Source organism: Malaya genurostris, chromosome 3 (assembly GCF_030247185.1).
Source record: "Malaya genurostris strain Urasoe2022 chromosome 3, Malgen_1.1, whole genome shotgun sequence".
NCBI classification, from domain to species: Eukaryota; Metazoa; Arthropoda; class Insecta; order Diptera; family Culicidae; genus Malaya; species Malaya genurostris.
Genome location: NC_080572.1, coordinates 138,760,732 through 138,782,908, shown reverse-complemented (window position 1 = coordinate 138,782,908; position 22,177 = coordinate 138,760,732). Strand labels below are relative to the sequence as shown.

At 40.4% G+C, this 22,177-nt stretch overlaps 1 protein-coding gene across 5 annotated transcripts in view; it reads left to right on the top strand.

Annotated features, from left to right (window-relative positions):
- Positions 1 to 22,177, top strand: part of LOC131438980 (protein unc-79 homolog) — a 676,107-nt gene that overhangs the window by 181,619 nt on the left and 472,311 nt on the right. The gene's annotated exons all lie outside the window — the stretch shown is intronic.

The following is a 22,177-nucleotide window of genomic DNA, read 5'->3' as shown; positions in this document are numbered from 1 at the left end:
TGTGGAACAAGGCAACCAAAATTTCTAATGATCTACAATCAAAAAGTTCAAGCAATCCGAACCAACACCGAACATCATTTGTCTTGATTTGCATTTGTTTTATGACCGACGAAATCACACCATTATCCGAAATGCATGCAATATCTTTGTACATACTTGCGATTTCGATAATTAAGCATCTCTTCGCCAAGCTTGTGTTCAAGTTTTTTATGCAAGCAGTTTTTTTAGCGTTAAGTTTCTCTACCATTCTGCGATTTCGGTTGAGCTTGAGCTTGAGCTTGAGCGACCACCCCTGGTTGCTACTCCGTTACTGATCGGGATTAGCTGAAATTGTACAGGGAGTTTCTAGATGATGCGACCTGGGACTGGTAAATCATCCTCAAATGTACATCTTCTGGTAATCCCAGAATTCAATCATCAGTACCGGCGCCGGCCAGGCCCGAACGTAGATCGTCTAAGGAATGGGAAGGGATGTTAGTCCAACACTTGTTGTTACTAGAGGCCGTATATACTACTGCGCACTCCACAAGTGTCACGGGAGAAGGATATTTGTTAGTACAAATTTTAGTATTGGTTTCGCGCGCGACTCAGTATGTTTCGGTTTCAAGATGCTCGGATGTACCACTAAACTCACTGACATCCCGAGTGAACGTTTCAACAAGTCTTGATTCACAGATCTTATCCGAGGAAACTAAAAAAAAATTTGCAATACTATCGCGAAAAGAATAAAAACTTCCCTATTTTTTTTAAATGAAATTAAAAACAAAAAAATGTGATACAAAATAAACGAGTGAATAGGATTTAGACAAAATAGTTGATTCATTGCATTGACATATTCTAAACAGTTGTTATAAAATCATTTCAAATCACCAAATAAAGGTCAACAGATTTCACGCGCTTCTTGATTCTTGATTATTTCCGCTTTATTATTCTAATTATTTATCAAAATTATTAATTGGTTATATTGGTTGATCTGGGCAGCCGGCTACCGAGAAAAATATCAATTTATTGTTTGAAATATTATTTTCAAATGTTTTTTACTATGTATTCAATATACCGATATATGTTATCTCTGTTATTAACTTTGTAATATCAACGGATTTGCGCAATAGTTATCAATTCAATTTATAATTCTGAAAGACAATCAATAACATGGAAGAAGAAATCATTCGTAATAAAACTTTTCTCCGAAGCTAGACGGAAATTGATAGGTTGAATAAAGAGATAATTTAGTAAAATAGAGTAATCAGAAGTGAAACATTGAAAATATTTGATAACTGAAAGAAAAAAGAAACTCCTGCAATTATCGCCTTTTACGACATGGAAGCAGGAACCCAGTGGATCTATTCTTGGTTCATTTTTTTCCGCCGGATTCCACACGGCATCTAGGCTGGTACAGTCCGGAGAGAGCTAATAGGTACTATCAATCTCCTAGTGGACCCCAGCCCCTACTACCATTCTGCGATTTCGGTTGAAGCGATAAACTATTTCTCATTATCAATCGAGTTCATCTAATATAAATTAGAAATTAATCTTAAGCACTCAAAATTTATCCAGGGGTAGTTGTCAATTTCTCATGGGGAAACGACATAACATGGAATTCCGAGCTTGCATGACACAAGATCAGAGCATACCAATTAAGGGCTGACGCAAGTGTGTTTTAGTGCGTTTTGAAGGGCTGTTTTCACGCTTCAAATCTGATTTTCTCAGAAACGGTGACGAATATCAAAAAACCCAACAGACAATCTCTAAGAAATTTAGTTTAGATTATTCTATGAAAATTTCAGAATAATTGTTTGACTTTAGCGGTCGGGAAAGTCTTTTTTCTGAACTAAGAGTTGCATAGCTGAAAACGGCAACTTTCAACTTGTTCATTGAATATCTCACCTTCAAAAGCATGGATCAAAAATCTATCCTGACAATGTCTAGATAATTTAGTTTAGATGCGATTAGTGCATAAAAACATATATGTTGTCGCGATAAAAATTAAGGAAATGTTATTTTTCTAATGGCAAGTACGTTTCTATGGCGGCACCATTTCTGCTTGGTAACGTAACCAAACATGAGAGAGGAATAAAATCGGCTCAGCAAGGCTGCCAAACAAGCGGTAGCTTTATTAGATTTTATGTGATGTAATCAAACTTGTAACCGAAAATATCAAAACTATCTTGGCCACCCGGCCACATCGTGAGTCTTTTTACACATCTACGAGAGAGCATGGAGAGAAATGTAATACGCACAGCGAGCTTTTAAAGCTTCAAATCGTTTTATGGCGTTTCTCTCTTGCTGTCTAGCAGCAACCTACCTCTAGCTTGCTACGAGAAGGACTGAAACGTTAGCTTTAATTGCGCTTCTATTTATAGATTCGCGTGCTTCCAGCAGCTTCGCTTTTGCATCGATTTACCAATCAGAGCGATGCTCTCTCTTTGATACATCGCTTACTCCTTTAAAACCGTCGACTATGGCAGGGAAATCCGGTATGCTGGAGATTTTTTGTAGACAAATTAGGCACTGCTAGCTATTAATCAACATTTCAATGATATACAATTCAAAATACATGGCTATGAACATTCAAATCAATACGTAGAAATATTTCCTATCAAATGATGAAATAATATTAATAATTGATACAAAACAGACTGAGCTGTAAGTGTTTAAAACCTGACCACATTTCTACGTGTAGTTTGTGATTTGCACCCCTAATAAAGATGTGTTCCACATCAAAACCAATTGAAATTGCATTTTGAACTGGATGCATTAAACTTGAGAGTAGTACTTCATAGTCAATGTGTAACCTAAATTGACTTAGAACATGAAATGGTACATAACGTAGATGACCACTTCCACGCAAGTCACAGTGTTAGCCACACAGTGGATTCTTCCGCGAAGGAAAGAAAAAGCTCCACGCTAATTGTATTATTGCGCCCTTTCGATTTGTGGACTAATGTATTTGTTTAAGGTGTACTACATTTAGTACCCTCGTCACAATTAATTAGTTGCACTTATAGGTGCGCTTTCGGATCGTATGTTTTCGGATAACAGAACACTACACAATGTCTTTTCTTTAAGACTTATCAACTGAGACTACTTTATTGTAATATAATAAAGGGTTTTCATAAAACTTCTGATTTTTCTATCCAGAAACGAGACAGAAGATCCAATTTGGTAAAAGTTTATACATCTACACTCACATTTCGGTTATGTCGAACGATATGATAACTAAATTTTCTCCTCTTTTTAATAACTATTTATTGGAATATACAGGGTCCGGCACTCGAAGTGTAACCAATTAAAAAGGCCATAAATTCAGTTTGGAAAATTACTTTTACTTAATTCAAAGTACAAAATGTGTAAAAATAATACAAAATTCAGAATCAATTCACTTTTGCTCGATATGACCACCTTTTGCCTTAACTTAATGACTTGAGAGAGCGAAGGAGTTGCTTCGTTTGGCCGAATGTGACTAGCAGGTATTTTGGCCCACTCGCGGACAATAACTTTTTTCAGCGCCTCGAGACTGGTGTATCTTTTAGTTCGGACTTTGCTCTCCAAAATGGCCCAAAGAGAATAATCCATTGGATTCGCATCTGGTGAATTCGATAGCCATTGTGTGGACGTGATGAAGTTCGGAACGTTGTTTTTCAGCCATTCTTGGTTCACTCGAGCTTCGTGAGACGGTGCCGAGTCCTGCTGAAACGTCCATGGTCTGCCACCGAAATGTTTGTCTGCCCACGGCTTCAAAGCAACCTCCAGAATACTTTCCCGATAATATGTCGCATTTACCTTGACGCCAGGCTCGATGAAAACGATTGGAGAGCGCCCATCTGCGGTTACAACGGCCCAAACCATTATCTGTTGCGGGTGCTGCCTCCTGGTGGCCAATCGATGACTCAAATTCTCGTATGAACGGTCGGTCAAGTAAACCCTATCGTTTTGAGAGTTTACGAATTGCTCAATTGGAAAAATTTTCTGGTCAGAAAATACAATGTTCGGAAATTGACCGCTTTCGGCCAAACGAAGCAACTCCTTCGCTCTCTCAAGTCATCAAGTCAAGGCAAAAGGTGGTCATATCGAGCAAAAGTGAATTGATTCTGAATTTTGTATTATTTTTACACATTTTGTACTTTGAATTAAGTAAAAGTAATTTTCCAAACTGAATTTATGGCCTTTTTAATTGGTTACACTTCGAGTGCCGGACCCTGTAAGTTAAATTTAAATAGCTAGGATTTAAAATGAGTGTTCAACCACAAGTGGTGACTTTTCAGCCTCATCATTTGTTTCCGCAATTCTGTGATTTTTGTGTAGGGAAAATTGTAAACCTACCTGTATTGTGTAATGGTGAAAAGGAACTTATATACTAACTTACTAACTAATACAGAGAGCGAATCGATTTAATTGAAGATTGCATAGATTTTTGTCGGAATTTGATTATAATATTATGTGACATTACATATAATGGTTCTATATTTGTGAGTCTATATAACTCATTTGTACTAAACCAGGGAGGACGTTTAAAAATCATTTTCAGAATTTTTTTCTGAATCCTTTGAAGCGTTTTCTTCCTGGTGGAACAACAACTTGACCTAAATGGTACTGCATAAAGCATGACTGGTCTGAAAATTTGTTTATAAATTAATAATTTGTTTTTTGGCTGCCTAATTTAGATTAGAATTTCTGTTTAGGGGCTGTTCATAAAAGACGTCACGCTTTTTTTGACGGTTTTTGACTCCCCATCCCCCCTTCGTCACAAATTGTCACAAAAGCAAAGACCCCCAACCCCCCCTATGTCACAAATTCAAAATAAATAAAATTCATCTCAATACACACTAAATATGTATGACAAACCATAAAAATATGAGGGAAAAATCGATTTATTACATGCTGTCATTAGATAAAAATATATCCCTAAAACTACAAAATCATCGGATTTATTTTATTAATTTCAATTATATAAAGTAACAAAAGTATTTGGTTGGAATTGATGAAATATTTAAATCATCTGTTTTATTCCTCCTAGGGGTATACAGATATATTTTTGTTTTAGGTAAAGAATAATATTTCCTTAGTGTAGCATACAGGGCTGAGAAAATAAAGACCAAAACCTCATCAAAACGAGATCACTGCCGAAGAATCTTTTCAAGATCAGTTGATCAGTGAATTTTAAATCACATCGATCAATATCGGTACTGATCTTCCGTCACACGCTAAATTTTGAGCTAAAATGATTCTTGATTTATGTAAGTTCAATCATTGGATGATTCGATAAGCTTTGATGTTGGTGGAGGAAAATCACATATGATCAAGATAAGACATGACATGATCTACGTCTGAATTCGTTTATTTCCCGCCCTTTTTCAAATGGAGTACAATTGAATAAACTGCATCAGAATCAGATAAGAGAAATTCTTATGATATACTATTATCAATGCTAGAAAATCAAATTACTGAAAAAATTGTCAGTGCATAACTTAAGTTAAACTGTTTGAAGGTATCTTTTTCTTTTTTACTCATATTAGGCAAAATTTATTAATTTCGCTAATTTACTCGCTCCTCCGTGAACTTCTGCTGATCACAACAGAAATCATTTCCTGCATCATTCATTTCCGAATTTGCAAGAAAAAGCTTTTACATCAACAAATACACGTTTTCCTACAGAATGTAAACGTTTATTTTATAGATTTTTTTCAGAAAATAGGGCAAAGCAGTATTATAATTAGGTATTTCAAAAATGCACTCATTGAAAATATTGGACGTCACATTCCAAAAACCCTCCCCCCTTCCCACTGTCACAAAAGGTCACGTTTTATGAAACACCCCCCTCCCCTAGGCGGTGTGACGTCTTTTATGGACAGCCCCTTATAAGAAAAAATAAACATTTAATATATTTATTAAACTTTGATTGGATTCCTTCAATGTGATCCTTGAAAGTGAGTTTTTGTCATACGTTAAACCTAAGTAGTTTGCTTGATCAGACCATATCAATTCCAAGACATACAATTCGATAATGTGATTATTGTTTGGTTTAAGAAAAGAAGCTCTTGGCTTATGAAGAGAGGTAATCAATTGCGTTTATGCGGCATTTGGTTTAATTTTAAAGTTTAATTTTTAAGATAATCACTGAAAATATTTAAGCTTCTTTGTTTTCGACTGCAGGTCACTCTAAGATTTCTACCTGTGGCTAACAGACTTGTGTCGTCACATAATAGCGATTTCTGACAACCAACGAGTAGATTTGGAAGATCAGAAGTGAAAATATTATACAAGATCGGAGCTACGCTCGAACCCTGCGGAACATCTGCTCGTACGGGTAGCAAATCAGATTTACAATTCTGATAGCTCACCTGAAGAGTGCGGTCCGGCAAATAATTTTGAATCATGTTGATCAAATAAATAGGAAACTGGAAATCAGACATTTTTGCTATTATTAATATTAATAATAATGTCAATACTGCAAGGTGTTCACGTTACTTGTTTTTATCCTGCTAACTTCTCAATTTTAAAGTGCATTATTGATCGCCCAGCGGTAAAAACTAAATCAATTTGTTGCTCGTGAAGTGTGTATCATTTTGTTCGTACGCATCTGATCAGTTCCAGCTTATTTTTCTCTATAAATTTCGTTAAATATTTCAATTTCGGTACGTGCTCCGGTGAACAAAGGCTATTGCAAGCAGTGCTGTTTACTTTGGAAGCCCGCACTCAGGCGAATCAATAGGAGTGACGCCAGGTCGCAACAATAGCCATGGCTTCTGTACAGTGCGCTGTTTGCTCGCAGCGTATTTCTTCGGAAAGTGATCGTATATACTGTTTTGGTGGATGTATGCGAATTTTGCACACCAAGTGCTTCGATCTGAATAATCCTGGTGTTCTTGCTATGAAAAATAATGTTGCTCTGAAATTCATGTGTTTCTAGTGTCGCAAACAACAACTTAGCCTGAATGATGTTCTAATTAAATGTGCTGAGTTAACCGAGACGGTAAAACGACTAAATGATACTGTAGGCGGCTTTGAAGATAAACTTCACAATGTTGTGAAAGCTGGAATTTCTGAAGCGGAACGGTCTTTGCTTACACATGTGACTTCGGTTGTCGAAAAAGCAGTAAAGAGTGAAGTGAATGCGATTTCAACTGCATTAAAGTCTGCCAAAGCTGACACCTCCAATACTAAGAGTTCCTATGCTAACATAGTGTCTGGTGATACAGGCTCGCCTCGATCTAAACCAGAGCAAGTTGGTGCGAAAACTGTTACCGGTGGACGCTTGAAGCACAAATATAATGACTTTCCGACAATCGATGAAGGGGGCCTTTTGAGGTCCGGTAAGCGCCGTAGAGTTGATCGTGATGTCAGCAATGTTGCGGATGATGCTGAATCTGATATAAACTGCTCTGTCATTAATGCAATTTTACCCAAGTTGAAGTCAGAAGTTGTGAAAAAACTAGAGCAAACGGTTGTTTTCAAACCAAAGTCATCACAGGCAGCTGATATGACAAAGAATGACATTCGTTCAAATCTAGATCCAACCATGTTTTCTGTTACCAATGTAAAGTTTAAAGATAATGGAGCGGTTGCTGTTAGATGCGTCTCTAGTGCGCACGCCTCAAAGCTTGTGTCAACAAAAAAAGTGTCTTGCAAATAGCATTAACTTTACGTCTGCTCAGCGGATTATGTTGATCCGGGGGTTCGCGTCAGCAGTTCAACATAATCTGCTGACGCACTGATGAGTCGAAGACGAAACGTAAACTTAAGTAACTTCTAGAGATTTTTTATCGGAAAAGTATGACATTGAAATCCAAAAACAATTGAAGCCTAGGATCAAAATAGTCGGAATATCGGAAAATCTCAACCAAAACGAGTTTATTGAAAAATTAAAAAAACAAAATACTCTTCCGGACCCGTGTACAATTCAAATCATAAAATTTTACAAACGAGAGCATGTTCGGAATAATCCTACGGCAGTAATTTTCGAAAGTGACTCCTGCAATTACAACTGCTTGCTGAAGTTGCAGCATATGTTCATCGGTTGGGACCGTTGCCGAATTTTCGAAGATGTTGATGTTTTTCGTTGCTTCAATTGCTCCGAATACGGCCACAAAGCGTCCACCTGCGACAAGCCTGTCTGTAGCCCTAAGTGTGCTGAAAACCATGCAGTCAATGATTGCAATTCCAACTTTGAGAAGTGTGTGAACTGTACCAAATCGATTGGAGCGTCGACATCTACCAATGAAGCTACTGGAACTTGCCACACTGTATGGAGCTTGGAGTGCCCGCTCTACCTGAAGCGCCTAAAAATGGCCAAATTGAGAATTGACTACTCCTAGCAATCAGATGATACGGTGGACTCACCATGTTCATATACCAGTGCCAACCCTGGTTTCTCAGGTAAAAATCTTACACGTATATGTCACCCCGAAGCTAGGATTGATACTTCACTATCGCTGAGAGAGATGTCTCAATTACAGATGTTGCCACGAACCAGCTTTGTCCTTCTAGGAGAATTTGTTGGTACTCCTGAGTGTAACTTAGAAACCAGTGCCAACCCTGGTTCGCCAGGTAAAAATCAAGAGCGTATATGTCTTCCCGAAGCTAGGCTTGATACTGCACCCACATTGAATGGAATAATATCGTTTCAGACTACTTTTCAACTTGCTTCTCAACAACATCTCAACAGTATATGGTTGTACTTTCAAAACGTCCGCGGCCTGCGCTCTAAAATAGATGCTGCTTTCGTAGCTATATGTGACTGTAATTTGGATATCATTGTGATGACGGAAACAGGACTTCACGATCGAATTCAGTCTATTCAATTATTTGGCAGCTCGTTCAACGTATTCCGCTGCGACCGGAATGAAAACAACAGCCGAAAAAAGAGCTTTGGAGGAGTTTTAATTGCAGTTTCGGATCGCCATATTAGATCACGCGTTAACGTTACTCATGAGGCAAATTTGGAACAGGTTTGCGTTTCGGTTGGCATTGGGAACCGTAAATTGCTTCTCTGTGCTATATATATATATTCCTCCTGATATTAGCAGAGATGTTCGTACTATTGAGTCCCATATCGCATCAGTCCAAGAGCTATGCGACACAGGTTCTACCGAAGATATGGTTTTGGTCTGCGGAGATTACAACCAACCGCGGTTGAATTGGGTATCTATTGATAATAATATTCGTGTTGATAATTTATCTCAGCTATCACCTGCTAATTCTGCCTTGATTGATGGAATTGATTTCTTAAATCTCAATCAGTTCAATTTACATGCTAACAACCGGGCGTGTCCTTGATTTGGTTTTCGGTTCAACTGAACAAAAATTGTTTATTGAGGAATCAACTGCTCCTCTCCTACCGATTGATATCCACCCCCCATTGGTTATTTCGATGCAACCACCCACTGTTGTACCTCATGTAAGAGCCGCAGCTAATAATGTCTGGTCTCTGAACTACCGAAAGATCGATTTTTCAGCGTTGACAAGTTATTTACTCCATCTTGATTGGCAAACATTGTTTGGACCATCTGATATTGACACAATGACATTTCAATTTTGTAATGTATTACAAGACTGGCTTGCTGCAAATCTTCCCGTTACACGTAGACCGATTTCCCCACCTTGGAGTACACCTTTACTGCGTTCTTTGCGCCGAAAACGAAATGCCTGTCAGCGTAAACTTCGCCGTAGACGTTCGACTGTCACTGCTCACGATTTCCATGCCGCTAGCATTGCATATCGGAATCTTTATGCTGCCTTATATAGGTATTATGTCTTCGAGTTCAATCTGGGTTGCGATGTAACCCCAAAGGGTTCTGGAACTTCGTTAATTCGAAAAGGAAAACATCTAATGTACCTCCTAATGTCTGCCTTGAAGAAGTGACAGCATCTTCTACAGCCACTGCATGTGAACTGTTTGCAAAACACTTTGCCTCTGTGTTTACTTCCTGCTCTGCATCTGACTCTGAGTTGACCTCAGTATTAACTACTGTGCCGCACAACGTTGCCGATTTAAGCACCTTCCATGTGTCACCTGATATGGTACTTAGCGCTGCCAGAAAACTTAAAAGCTCATTCTCTCCTGGTCCTGATGGAATTCCTGCTGATGTTTACCGCCGCTGTGCAGCTGCTTTATCGGTACCATTATCTCAAATCTTCAACCAATCGTTTAATGAAGCAAAGTTTCCCGATATTTGGAAACAATCCTATATGTTTCCTGTGTTTAAAAATGAAGATAGACGGAATGTCCAACAGTATCGTGGAATTACGAATCTTTCGGCAGGAAGTAAAATATTTGAAATCATCGTCAATCAATTTATTCTCCGTCGTATCGCTAGCTACATTTCAACTGATCAGCATGGATTCAGGCCAGGCCGTTCTGTTTTAACGAATTTACTGCAATTTACGTCAACATGTATCGACCAAATGGAGAATAAATTACAGGTGGATGTTATATACACTGACCTGAAAGCAGCCTTCGATCATATCGACCATGAAGTTCTTCTTCGCAAATTCAGTCTGCTCGGAGCCACACACAAGCTAACTACTTGGCTACGGTCTTACGTTACCCACAGAATCATTCGTGTAAAACTGGGTTCTTGCGAATCGTCCGCATTTACCAATGGATCAGGAGTACCACAGGGTAGTAATCTGGGTCCCCTGCTTTTCATACTCTTTTTTAATGATGTAGCTTCTGTTTTGGGTACTGGATGTAAACCAATATTTGCTGACGATCTCAAACTCTATTTAGCAGTGAATTCAACCGAAGACTGCATTCGATTGCAAACACTATTAAATAGCTTCATGGATTGGTGTAGAACAAATCAGCTGACCATTAGCATCGCTAAATGCGCCGTAATGACCTTTCATAGGAAGAGCAATACGATCATCTTCAGTTACAGCATTGATGGTATAGCGTTACGTAGAGTCAATGAAATCAGTGATCTTGGCATTATATTGGACCACAAACTGAGCTTTAGCTTCCACATGGCTCATATAACTAAAAAAGCGAATCGACAACTGGGATTCATATCTAAAATATCCCGTGACTTTACGAATCCATATTGCCTAAAATCTCTGTATTGCTCCTTAGTTCGACCAATTCTTGAGTTTTCATCGCCAGTTTGGAATCCGTATCAGTTAACTTGGTGCCTAAAACTAGAAAGAGTTCAGAAAAGATTCATACGATTAGCTCTCAGGAATCTACAAGATCGTTGTCAGCGTTGTATGATGTTTGTATAGTTTTATTTATTAACAACGACAATTTTGTATGTATTATGTGTAAATTTTGGTGTATTGGAAAAGATAGTGGTTTTTATGCCTCTTTGAAAATAGTGCCATTGAAATGTTTTGGTACACTCAAACTGGCTTTTCCCCACTCATATCATTTAGACTGTAATGTCCGATGATAATAAATAAATAAATAAAAAAATAAATAAATCATGTTCATGACGAAATCCAAACCGCTCTGGTAAAAAAAAATTGAATTCTCCTTTATATGAGACAACTTCATTCTCAACAAGATAGTTTTTTCAAAAAGTTTATGGATAGCAAGAAGTAAACTAATTGGTCGATAACTTGAAGCTTCTGCTTGCTTTTTATCATGTTTAAAATAGTAATTACTTTAGCATTTTTCCATCTTTTTGGGAAGTGAGCTAAAGAAAAACACTTGTTGAAAATTTTAACCAAGAATCTCAAGGCAATATCGGGAACATTTTTAATAGGAATGTCAAAAATTCCATCATTACCAGGAACCTCCATGTTCTTAAGTTTCCAAATGATTGACTTAATTTCATCAAAATTCGTCTCAATAATGTCATTTCTTAATAACACTTGAGTTGGACTATGATAATATTTCAGTGAGACTTCATTTTCAAATTAAAATTGTGGACACTCTCGACCGGCTGAACAAGTTTTGGAGCTTTTTGCCATTTGTGAGATGTATTTGATTTCCTTCCTTCAGAGCAGAAGTTGGTTTCTGAGGTTTCCTTAGAATCTTAGAAAGATTTAGAACAAGTTTTAATTTGTTCAACTTCTTTATCGAAATTTCCATTTCGCAAAAGAGTAAATTCATGTTTAATTTCTTTTTATAAATCTTTAACTATGTTTTATTATAGAAGGATCACGAGAACGTTGATATTGTCGTCGACGAACATTCTTCAACCGAATGAGCAGTTGAAGATTGTCATCGATGATAGGAGAATTTAATTTAGTTTGAGCTTTGCGAGCAGAAAGATTTCTAGCTTCGAGAATGTTATGATTCAAATTATCTATTGCTGTGTCGATGTGCGCAGAATTTTCATAAATAATTTCGTGATCCACATGATTTTCAATGTGAGATCTGTATTTCAACCAATTAGCTCTATGATAGTTGAATATTGTACTAATTGTATTAATTATAGCTTCGTTGGAAAGTCTGAATGTTACAGGACGATGATCTGAGTCAAAGTCAGCATGTGTAATCGGTTCACTACAAATGTGACTTCGATCTGTTAGAACCAGATCAATTATGGATGGATTTTTCAAGGAAGAGAAGCAAGTCGGATTACTGGGATGGAGAACTGTGAAGTAACCAGCTGAGAGTTGATTATGAAGTCTTTTATCATTACTGTTATTTTGCCTACAATTCCACTGGACATGCTTTGCATTTAGGTCTTCTATTACGAAAAATTTCTATCTATATCTTATCAGTTTTTGCATATCGCCTGTGAAGAAATTTAATTGTTCGCCGGTACATTGAAATGGCAAATATGCTCCAACAATGAAATAAATTCCATAAATAGTTTCAACTTCGATTCCCAAGCTATCAATAATTTTACTATCGAAAGAAAGTAAAATTCGATGTTTAATTTGTCGTTGGACAAAAATGGCCACTCCACCACCCATTCCAGTAAACCTGTCAAATCGATGAGCCACATAATGTGGATTGCTTTTCAATTTGACATCTGGTTTAAGAAATGTTTCTGTCACAATGGCAATATAAATTTTGTGAACTTTGAGAAAATTATAAAATTCATTTTCACTCGATTTTAAAAATCGAGCATTCCAATTTAAAATATTCAAATAATTATTTAAGATCACTGTTAAATTTTAAAATTAGTCTTTCTCTTTTTATGTTCGAGATTATAAGACCAACACAGCTTGACCGGTCGGACCTTATCTTGTATGTGTATTATTTACGGGTCATACGTGATACTGAGCCCTAACGGCGTGCCGTATCACACAATAACTAAGCATCATGTTTATTTAATACGAGCCGACCTTCCCAAACAGTGCTTCATTACAGTATTAAATCTGTCTCATGTTTATGACTCAACCTATCCAAACAATGCCTCATCGGAAATTCTATATTTCACATGCGTTTATGACTCAAGGGTCTGCCTATTTTGCACATTATCACTTTATGTTTATTATGTCTACTTTCTATGGTTCACAGTTTTATCTGTTGTACAATTCTACATTTTGAACGTAAAATGCTCATGCGCGTCGTTGTAAACGGTACTGTGCTATTACGGTACTACGGTACTGTGGTACTACGGTAATAGGGTACTTGTTCGTCGTGATTGTCGTAGTTGTAGTAGTTGTTTGTCATAGTCATTATAATATACTAGTCAGTTAATCAAGAGTAAACACGTACCAGTTTATTACAACACATCCGTAGTGTCCGCGGTGTCCCTATCCGCACGCAAGTCGTCCCAGGCTTCGTTTAGTAAAGGTTCAGTAAGACAATCGAGAATGAATGCGTACCAGTTCGTTTCTACCGTGCTTAAGTGTTCCGTAGTTTCCCTAGCTGCACGAAAGCCATACCAGGCTAAAGTTGGAAGCCATTCGAGACTTCATTTTTCCGGACAATTTAGACACAACGTAGGGTTCATATGAGCCTGTTCATAATCATATGGTGAGCGCCTCCAAATGAGTTATTCAGTTAATCGTTCAGTTCGTCAATTTTCTTTTGATCGAAATAATGTGCCTTCGTGAAAAAAACTGATGAAACTGACATGAAGACAAAACGCAAAACTGAATAATCACCACAAACGCTCAGTTCAGTTAATTGTTCAGTTTCGCAATCGTTTGCGAAAAAATCGTTTGCGAGCCTTCCTAAGGCGATTCCGCAGATTGCGCAGTTCTTCCACCAATTAAAGCTTCAAATCGTTTTATGGCACTTTTTGTCTTGCTGTCTAGCAACAACCTACCTCTAGCAAGCTACGTGTAGGACTGAAACGTTAGCTATAATTTTGCTTATATTTATAGCTTCGCGTGCTTCCAACAGTTTCGCTTTTGCATCGATTGACCAATCAGGGCACTGCTTTCCCTTTGATATATCGCTTACTCCTTCAAAACCGTCGACTATGGCAGGGAAATCCGGTATACCGTAGATTTTTTGTATATAAAATAGGACACTGCTAGCTAATAATCAACATTTTAATGATATACAATTAAAAATACATGGCTATGAACATTCAAATCAATACGTAGAAATATTTCCAATCAAATGGTGACATAATATTAATAATTGATACAAAATTTACTGAGCTGTAATTGTTTAAAACCTGATCACATTTCTACGTGTATATTTCTTGAGTTTCTAGTTTGCACCACTATATAGAAAACAAAAATGTGTTCCACATTAAAAAAGCGTAGGTTATCGCGATAGCTGTGAGCTTTGTCATCAATTGTTGCGATGTATAGGAGAGATAGATGCTAAGTTTCTCAACGATTCTTGCAACATTTTCAGCTTACAAAATTTATCAATGCTCAAATCCAAGCCAATTTTCGTCCACATAATTCTGAACAGTTAAAAAAATCTATTGATACCAAAATTATTCAAAACGGTTCAGTACCAAACTCCAATCTTGCTTTGTATGAACAGCATTCTTCTTCTATAAACAATCTGTGTGATCAGATTAGAGAACGCGAGAGTTTTTAACCTGGGCGATTACAATTTTCCCTTCCTACAATGGAACTTCGATGATGAAATTGGTAGCTTTATATCGACCAACGTATCCTCCACGAAACTCTGTTAACTGAATCAATGATTGAAAACGGTAAACTGCTAGACCCGGCTTTTGTGAGCAATGCTGGTGATATCGAATTATTAGAATCCCCCCAGAGCTTGATGAAACTAGATCGTCATCATCAACCGTTTGTTTTGACTATTGACATTTTGGTTAACTTATCTATGAATGACAACGTGCAAGGAATTTTCAATCATTGCAATTTTGATTCTCTGAATGTAGAAATTTCTTATATCAACTGGTTGGAGATATTAACTTTGGGCTGGCGCTGTGAAGAGATTCTATGATGAATTGAACTCAATTTTTCAACGGTACGTTCCCCGAATCCGACGTAGGTTTCGTCCACAGAACAAACGGCCTTGGTGGAATGCGAAACTGCGTAATAAAATAAAATAAAATAAAACATCTAACGGAGGATTTCCGGAGAGTGTCAATTATCTGGAACGACTTTCTTCATCATCCGAAGAGTCAGCAAATCTATTCGCGTGTTTCTTTCAAAGTGTGCTAAGCAACAACTCACCACCTTTGTCGGAACAGTACCTGAGTAGATTGCCTACTTACAACTTCAGTTTACCAACGGTTTCTTTTTCTGAACGTGAAGTGTATGAACATCTTTGTTGTGTCGATAGTACAAAGGGAGCCGGACCGGATAAAATTCAGCCGACATTTGTCAAACAATGTTCGTCATCTTCGGCTTCACCGGTATCTATACTATTCAATCGTTCGCCTATTGAGAATATTTATACTGAATCGTGGAAGAAGGCTTTAATTATACCAATTCACAAATCCGGAAACGTACATAATGTAATGAATTACCGAGGAATTTCTATTCTGAGCTGTCTTCCAAAAGTTTTTGAAAGCCTGCTGTTGAACATTCTCTACCCTGCAGTAAAACACATAACATCTTTGGATCAACACGGTTTCGTCAGGAATCGCTCTACTACAACAAACCTGATGAGCTATGTGTCTTCGCTTATTAGCAAACTTTAAAAACGTCAACAGATCGATGCAGTATATGTAGACTTTTCAAAGGCTTTCGACTGTGTTCCACATCAACATGCAGTAGAGAAGCTGAAAAGAATTTGCTTCCCCAATTGGTTAACCAACTGGATCTTTTCACACCTTTCAAACCCAAGTGAATCTGTGAGGCTTGGGTCTTCGTGTTTAGTAAGCTTCAACATTACATCTGGAGTTCCTCAAGGAAGTCATCTCGGGCCTCTACTGTTTGTACTTTTCATCAACGACCTCTGTGACAGACTTACATCTTGTAAAGTCGTCTATGCGGATGATTTAAAGGTTTATCGCATCATAACAACTCTGGTGGACTGTTGTGCTCTGCAGATGGATATCGAGAGAATTCTAACATGCTGCTATCAAAACGGTATGGGAGTGAAAATTGAAAAATCTAGCATCATTACTTTTTCACGAGTACGATCTCTAATTGTGTTCGAATATACTATGAATGCTGTCGCTATAAAAAGAGTAACATCGGTCAAGGATCTTGGTATTATTCTCGACAGTAAACTTCGATTCACAGAACACTACTCAACTATGACAGTAAAGGCATATGCAGTATTAGGGCTCATCAAACGTATTACTCGTCACTTTACGGATATCTATTGTCTGAAGTCACTGTACATCTCTCTGGTTCGTAGCATTCTTGAATATGGAGTTACTATGTGGTCGCCGTACCACTCTATCCACATAGATCTCATCGCGGTTCAAAGCGGCGAAGCTAGCACTAAACAAGGCCATCAGCGCAAGCAAAAGAGCATGTTTCGACAAGCTATGCGAGGGAGCCAACTCCAACCCATGGGGCGATGCCTACAGGATGGTGATGGCCAAAACGAGAGGGGCGCTAACACCCCCTGAACGTAGTCCGGCGAGGTTGAAGGAAATCATAACGGTTCTCTTTCCCCACCACGACACGTCCCCCTGGCAGCCAGCTCCGCTACTAGCGAATGAAGTCGTAAAGGTGACGAACGAGGAGTTGCTCACTGCGGCGAGATCGCTCGATACAAAGAAAGCCCCGGGGCCAGACGGTATCCCGAATGTGGCTCTAAAGGCGGCTATAATGACAAAACCGGACATGTTCAGGGAGGTCATACAGAGATGTCTGGAGGAGCGTATGTTCCCAGACATTTGGAAAAGACAAAGGTTGGTACTATTACCGAAACCTGGGAAACCCCCAGGGGATCCTTCGGCGTATAGACCAATCTGTCTGATAGACACTGTGGGTAAGCTCCATGAGAAAATCATCCTCAACAGGCTAGCCCCCTTCATAGAGGAGGCAGGAGGACTGTCCAGTCAACAGTACGGGTTCCGCAGAGGCAGGTCGACGGCGGACGCCATAACATCGGTGGTAACCACGGCGGAGGTAGCTATACAGCGCAAACGACGAGGGATCTGCTACTGTGCAGTAGTAACGCTAGACGTCAAGAACGCGTTCAATAGTGCTTGCTGGGCAGACATTGCTGATTCCCTACTTCGACTAGGAGTACCGGAAGGGCTGTACAAGATTCTGGAAAGCTACTTCCAGAACCGAGTATTGCTCTACGAGACCGACGAAGGCACACGTAGCACTCCAATCACGGCTGGAGTACCACAGGGATCTATCTTGGGCCCGATCCTGTGGAATATAATGTACGATGGAGTACTGAGGATGAGGCTCCCTCCGGGTGTCAAGATAGTCGGGTTCGCGGTCGACGTCACGCTGACAGTCTACGGCGAATCCATCGAAGAGGTCGAACTGAGTGCATCACACTCAATCTGCTTGGTGAAGGACTGGCTGCGTAGCAGGAAACTGCAACTCGCGTACCACAAAACAGAGGTGATGGTGGTAAACAACCGCAAATCGGAACAGGAGGCGCTGGTACATGCCGGAGATTGCGTGATCCCCTCCAAGAGATCACTGAAGCAATTGGGTGTGATGCTCGACGACAAACTCAGTTTCAGCAAGCACGTTGAATACGCCTGCAAGCGCGCACCAACAGCGATCGCGGCGCTCTCCCGTTTGATGGCCAACAGCTCGCCTGTGCGCTCCAGTAAACGAAGGTTACTGGCAGGAGTGGCAGTTTCGATCCTCAGGTACGGCAGCCCGGTATGGGCGTCGGCACTAAATGTGGAACGCAACGCACAGATGCTGGAGAGTACGCATAGACTGATGTGTCTTCGCGTAATCAGTGCATACCGCACTGTATCGAGGGATGCGGCCTGCGTGGTTGTACGTATGATGCCTATCGGTCTGATAGTGAAGGAATACGTGAAGGGCAACAGCATGCGAGGAGACAGGAACGCCCGTAATGCCTCCAAAGCCGCTTCTCTACGCAGATGGCTACAAGAGTGGGACAGCTCAATCAAGGGTAGGTGAACACATCGGCTCATACCTAGGGACACGAGTTGGTTAGATAGACCTCACGGAGAAGTGAACTTCGGTCTGACGCAATTCCTCACAGGCCACGGGTGCTTCAGATGGTACCTCCACAGGTTCGGCCACGTGACATCCCCTGTATGTCCTGGCTGCCCAGACGAGATCGAGACGGCTGAACACGTCTTTTGTTCGCATGTTCCCGTTTCGCGGCTCAAAGGAGTGAGCTACTGGAGGCATGCGGCAGGGACACCACACCGGAAAACCTGATCCAGAGAATGTGCCACTGCGTAGAGAACTGGAATGCAGTGTCGACCGCGGCATCCCAAATTGCGGGCATATTGCAGCGGAAATGGAGTGTGGATCAACAACAGGTCAGCCGCGTACCGTAGCAGGCTCAAGAGGGATCAGCGAATAAACGTTGGTCCGGGAGAAACTTCTTCGTCGGGAAGCTCTTCGTCGGAGTAGTCTAGATCCATCGTCGGTGACTGGACGAGTAGTACGTAAAACTGCTAGAATCGTCGGGGCGCCAGTGAACCGAAAGCTATCCTCCAACCGGAATCACTGGATCGACCCAGTCATCCTCTCGGTCGGGCGTTGACGGGTATCGAAGGCGTCGGTTTCCGGAGGGCCTCCTTCGTCGGGGAACTCTCCGTCGGTGTAGGCTAGACGAGTAGCCGGTCCTTCGGCGGGGGCTAGTCGAGTAGCCGCCACAACACCGATTCGAGTCGTCGAGGCGCCAGCGAACCGGAAGCCATGCTCCAACCGGAATCGCGGGACCGACCTCGGCACTCCATCGGGTGTTCCGTGTGGTGTAAGAGACTCGGTGTCGGGAGATTCTAATTCGCCTGGGAAATCTCCGTCGGAGTAGTCTAGATCCTTCGTCGGGGACTAGACGAGTAAATCGTGGTGTAATACCACAGACTAACAGACATGACAGTATGAGTAAATTCTTATAAAAAATAATTTTTCGTGATGCACTAGCTCCACCTATATTGTACTGCGCGAACTATTTACTATCTGTACACCCCTTGTGTTATGTAAAAGTTTTTTTACTAGTTGGTTTCCCCTTGTTTGTCAACACCGATCAGCTGCTTGCAGGGATGCCTGATTTCATCAAAATATTTGAAAATCAATCGTCACAATAAATTATTGGATTACGTTGATAATATATTTAACTTTTCCGCGATGTTGGAAGGTAACCATTTATTTGACTCAACGTTGTTCATCTAGACTATTTTTTATTGTGTTGGTAGTTTTCACCCGAAATTAAGTGGCGGCAGACCAGAAGCAAGTAAATAATGTAACAAAACGGGTTCGATTTTGTCTTGCGTTGGAGGATGAGTAGTAGGCACAATTATGTAAATAGTTTTGGCAATATGTATTAAATCTGTATCCTGCATGAAATTCGCATGGACGTATACAAATCAATACATTACAGGTAATTCTGTATGAATGGCAACTCTGTTGGTAAATGAAAAAAATGAACACAGTCTAGATGACAGACAGGATGTTTTTGATAGGGTAACGTGGCGCCATCATGACACATGTGAGTACTGTCCCAAATAAAGGAATATTCGAAATGACCGTTAAAATGATTGAAGAATCTAATTTGAGTGTCCTGTCTGTTAGTCTGTGGTAATACCAGTAGGATCGTCAGGGCGCCAGTGAACCGGAAGCTATCCTCCAACCGGAATCACTGGACCGACCCAGGCATCCTCTCGGTCGGGCGTTGACTTGAATCGAAAGCGTCGGTTTCGGGAGGGCCTCCTTCGTTGGGGAACTCTCCGTCGGTGTAGGCTAGATCCTTCGGCGGGGGCTAATCGAGTAGCCGCCACAACACCGATTCGAGTCGTCGAGGCGCCAGCGAACCGGAAGCCATGCTCCAACCGGAATCGCGGGACCGACCTCGGCACTCCATCGGGTGTCCCGTGTGATGTAAGAGACTCGGTGTCCGGAGACTCTCTTTCGCCGGGGAACTCTCCGTCGGAGTGATCTAGATCCTTTGTCGGGGACTAGATGAGTAGATCGTCGCGTGGTACCGATAGGATCGTCTGAGTGCGAGTGAACCGGAAATCACGCTCCAACCGGAATCATTGGATCGACTTAGGCATCCTTTCGGTCGGGTCGTAGACGCGTACCGTAAGCGTCGGTTCGGGAGGACTTCCCTCGTCGGGGAACCCTCCGTCGGTGTAGACTAGATCTTTTGGCGGAGACTAGTCGAGTAGTTCCGCAAGGTAGCATCAGTTTTGGGTCGTCGAGGCGCCAGTGAACCGGAAGTTACCCTCCAGCCGGCATCACTGGACCGACCTCGTCATCCAACTGGTCGATTCCTCGAGAGCAGGATGCTGATCCCCATTCTGCATAAATCTGGGGAGGGTGCTGTGAGCACCAATAGCCTTCCACCCTGAAGTAATACCTAGCGGTGGTGCCGGGGAGGTAAGGTTGGAGATCCAAGGTGTTTTAGTGGGTAGTTCCAATCAACAGTTGGGTAGTTGATTTTAATATTAGTAAGAATATATTCAAAAATCGAATAGGAGTAAAGTTAATTTAGAATTATATTTAGTCTGTACGATATTTTGTCGTGAATACGACTTACTTAACTATGGGTTTTTTACACACAGACACAACTATATTGTTTGTGACAGTGCAGCGAGAGACTGCAAGACGCCGATTGGCCGTTCATCGCTCGAGGTCTTAAAGCTAAGTACCGTTTTAGTTTTCTTTTACATCTGTCATTCAATATCACTACATTCGCCCTCAAATTTTAGCCCACACGAATAGTTCTGCGTCATGTCGGAAGATTTCAATTTGCCTGACCTTTCCCCAGATGACAAAATTAAGGCTTCTGATGGCACTACAATTCGCATTTGAAATTATCCCGATGAGCTTGCACTCCCGGTAGGACCGTTTGTGGTTTACATCCGAACCAAACTGAACGGAAAAAATTGAACTTTCACCGGCTTTGTCGAATTACGGCCTCCTGTGCCACCTTTTTTAATTTTTCGCCTTTTTGTGCCGCGGGTCATTAACTGCACCAATGGCAAACAATTGGGACATACAACAACCCATTGTTGAAATAAAATCCCGTTGTATTAAATGTGGAGGGCATCATGAAAACTTCTGCGGGGGAGACATTGAAAAGTGTTTCAACCACATGACCTCTTTGATTGTCCCGCATACAAACTGCGCTAGAATAATATGAAACATTCTCTCAAACATCATCCCTAGCGTTCTTTCGCGTAAATGTTGACGAGTGTTACGCCGCCTACCTAAAATTTTTAAGCTTGCTTGTCTACTGACGAGAGCGATTATGATGACACCATCGAAGGTACACCTTCGGCTGTCCCTCATATCTCATCATACAGAAAGAGGAGAAATATATCCTCTCATATGCTTCATAGTAAGGGTTCGAAGGTGTCCTTAGTAGGCATCCTAAAAATTACGATTGGCAATGGTCCCAGAAAATCGAAGCAGAAAGCTCTAGGTCTTGGAAAATTAAATTCTGAGCTAGAATTTTCATCCCTTCCTGGGACTTCAAAACCCTCGAAAGTCCCTGTAGATCAAACAGATAATTTTCCAGTCACTGAGTTTGTTGAATTTTCGGACATTGTAAACTGGATCATGATTACCTTAAATATTTCTGAACCTCTTGAAAGCCTACTGATGGCTTTCATTCTTACAGTTAAAACATTTTTGAAGCAATAAACTTCAACATGGCCTTTTTCTTTCAGCGATCGTATACTTCGATGGCTAAGTCACCCCACGAGTTCACGGATACGATCCCTGTTATACAGTTAAGTTGTAGTAGTATCAT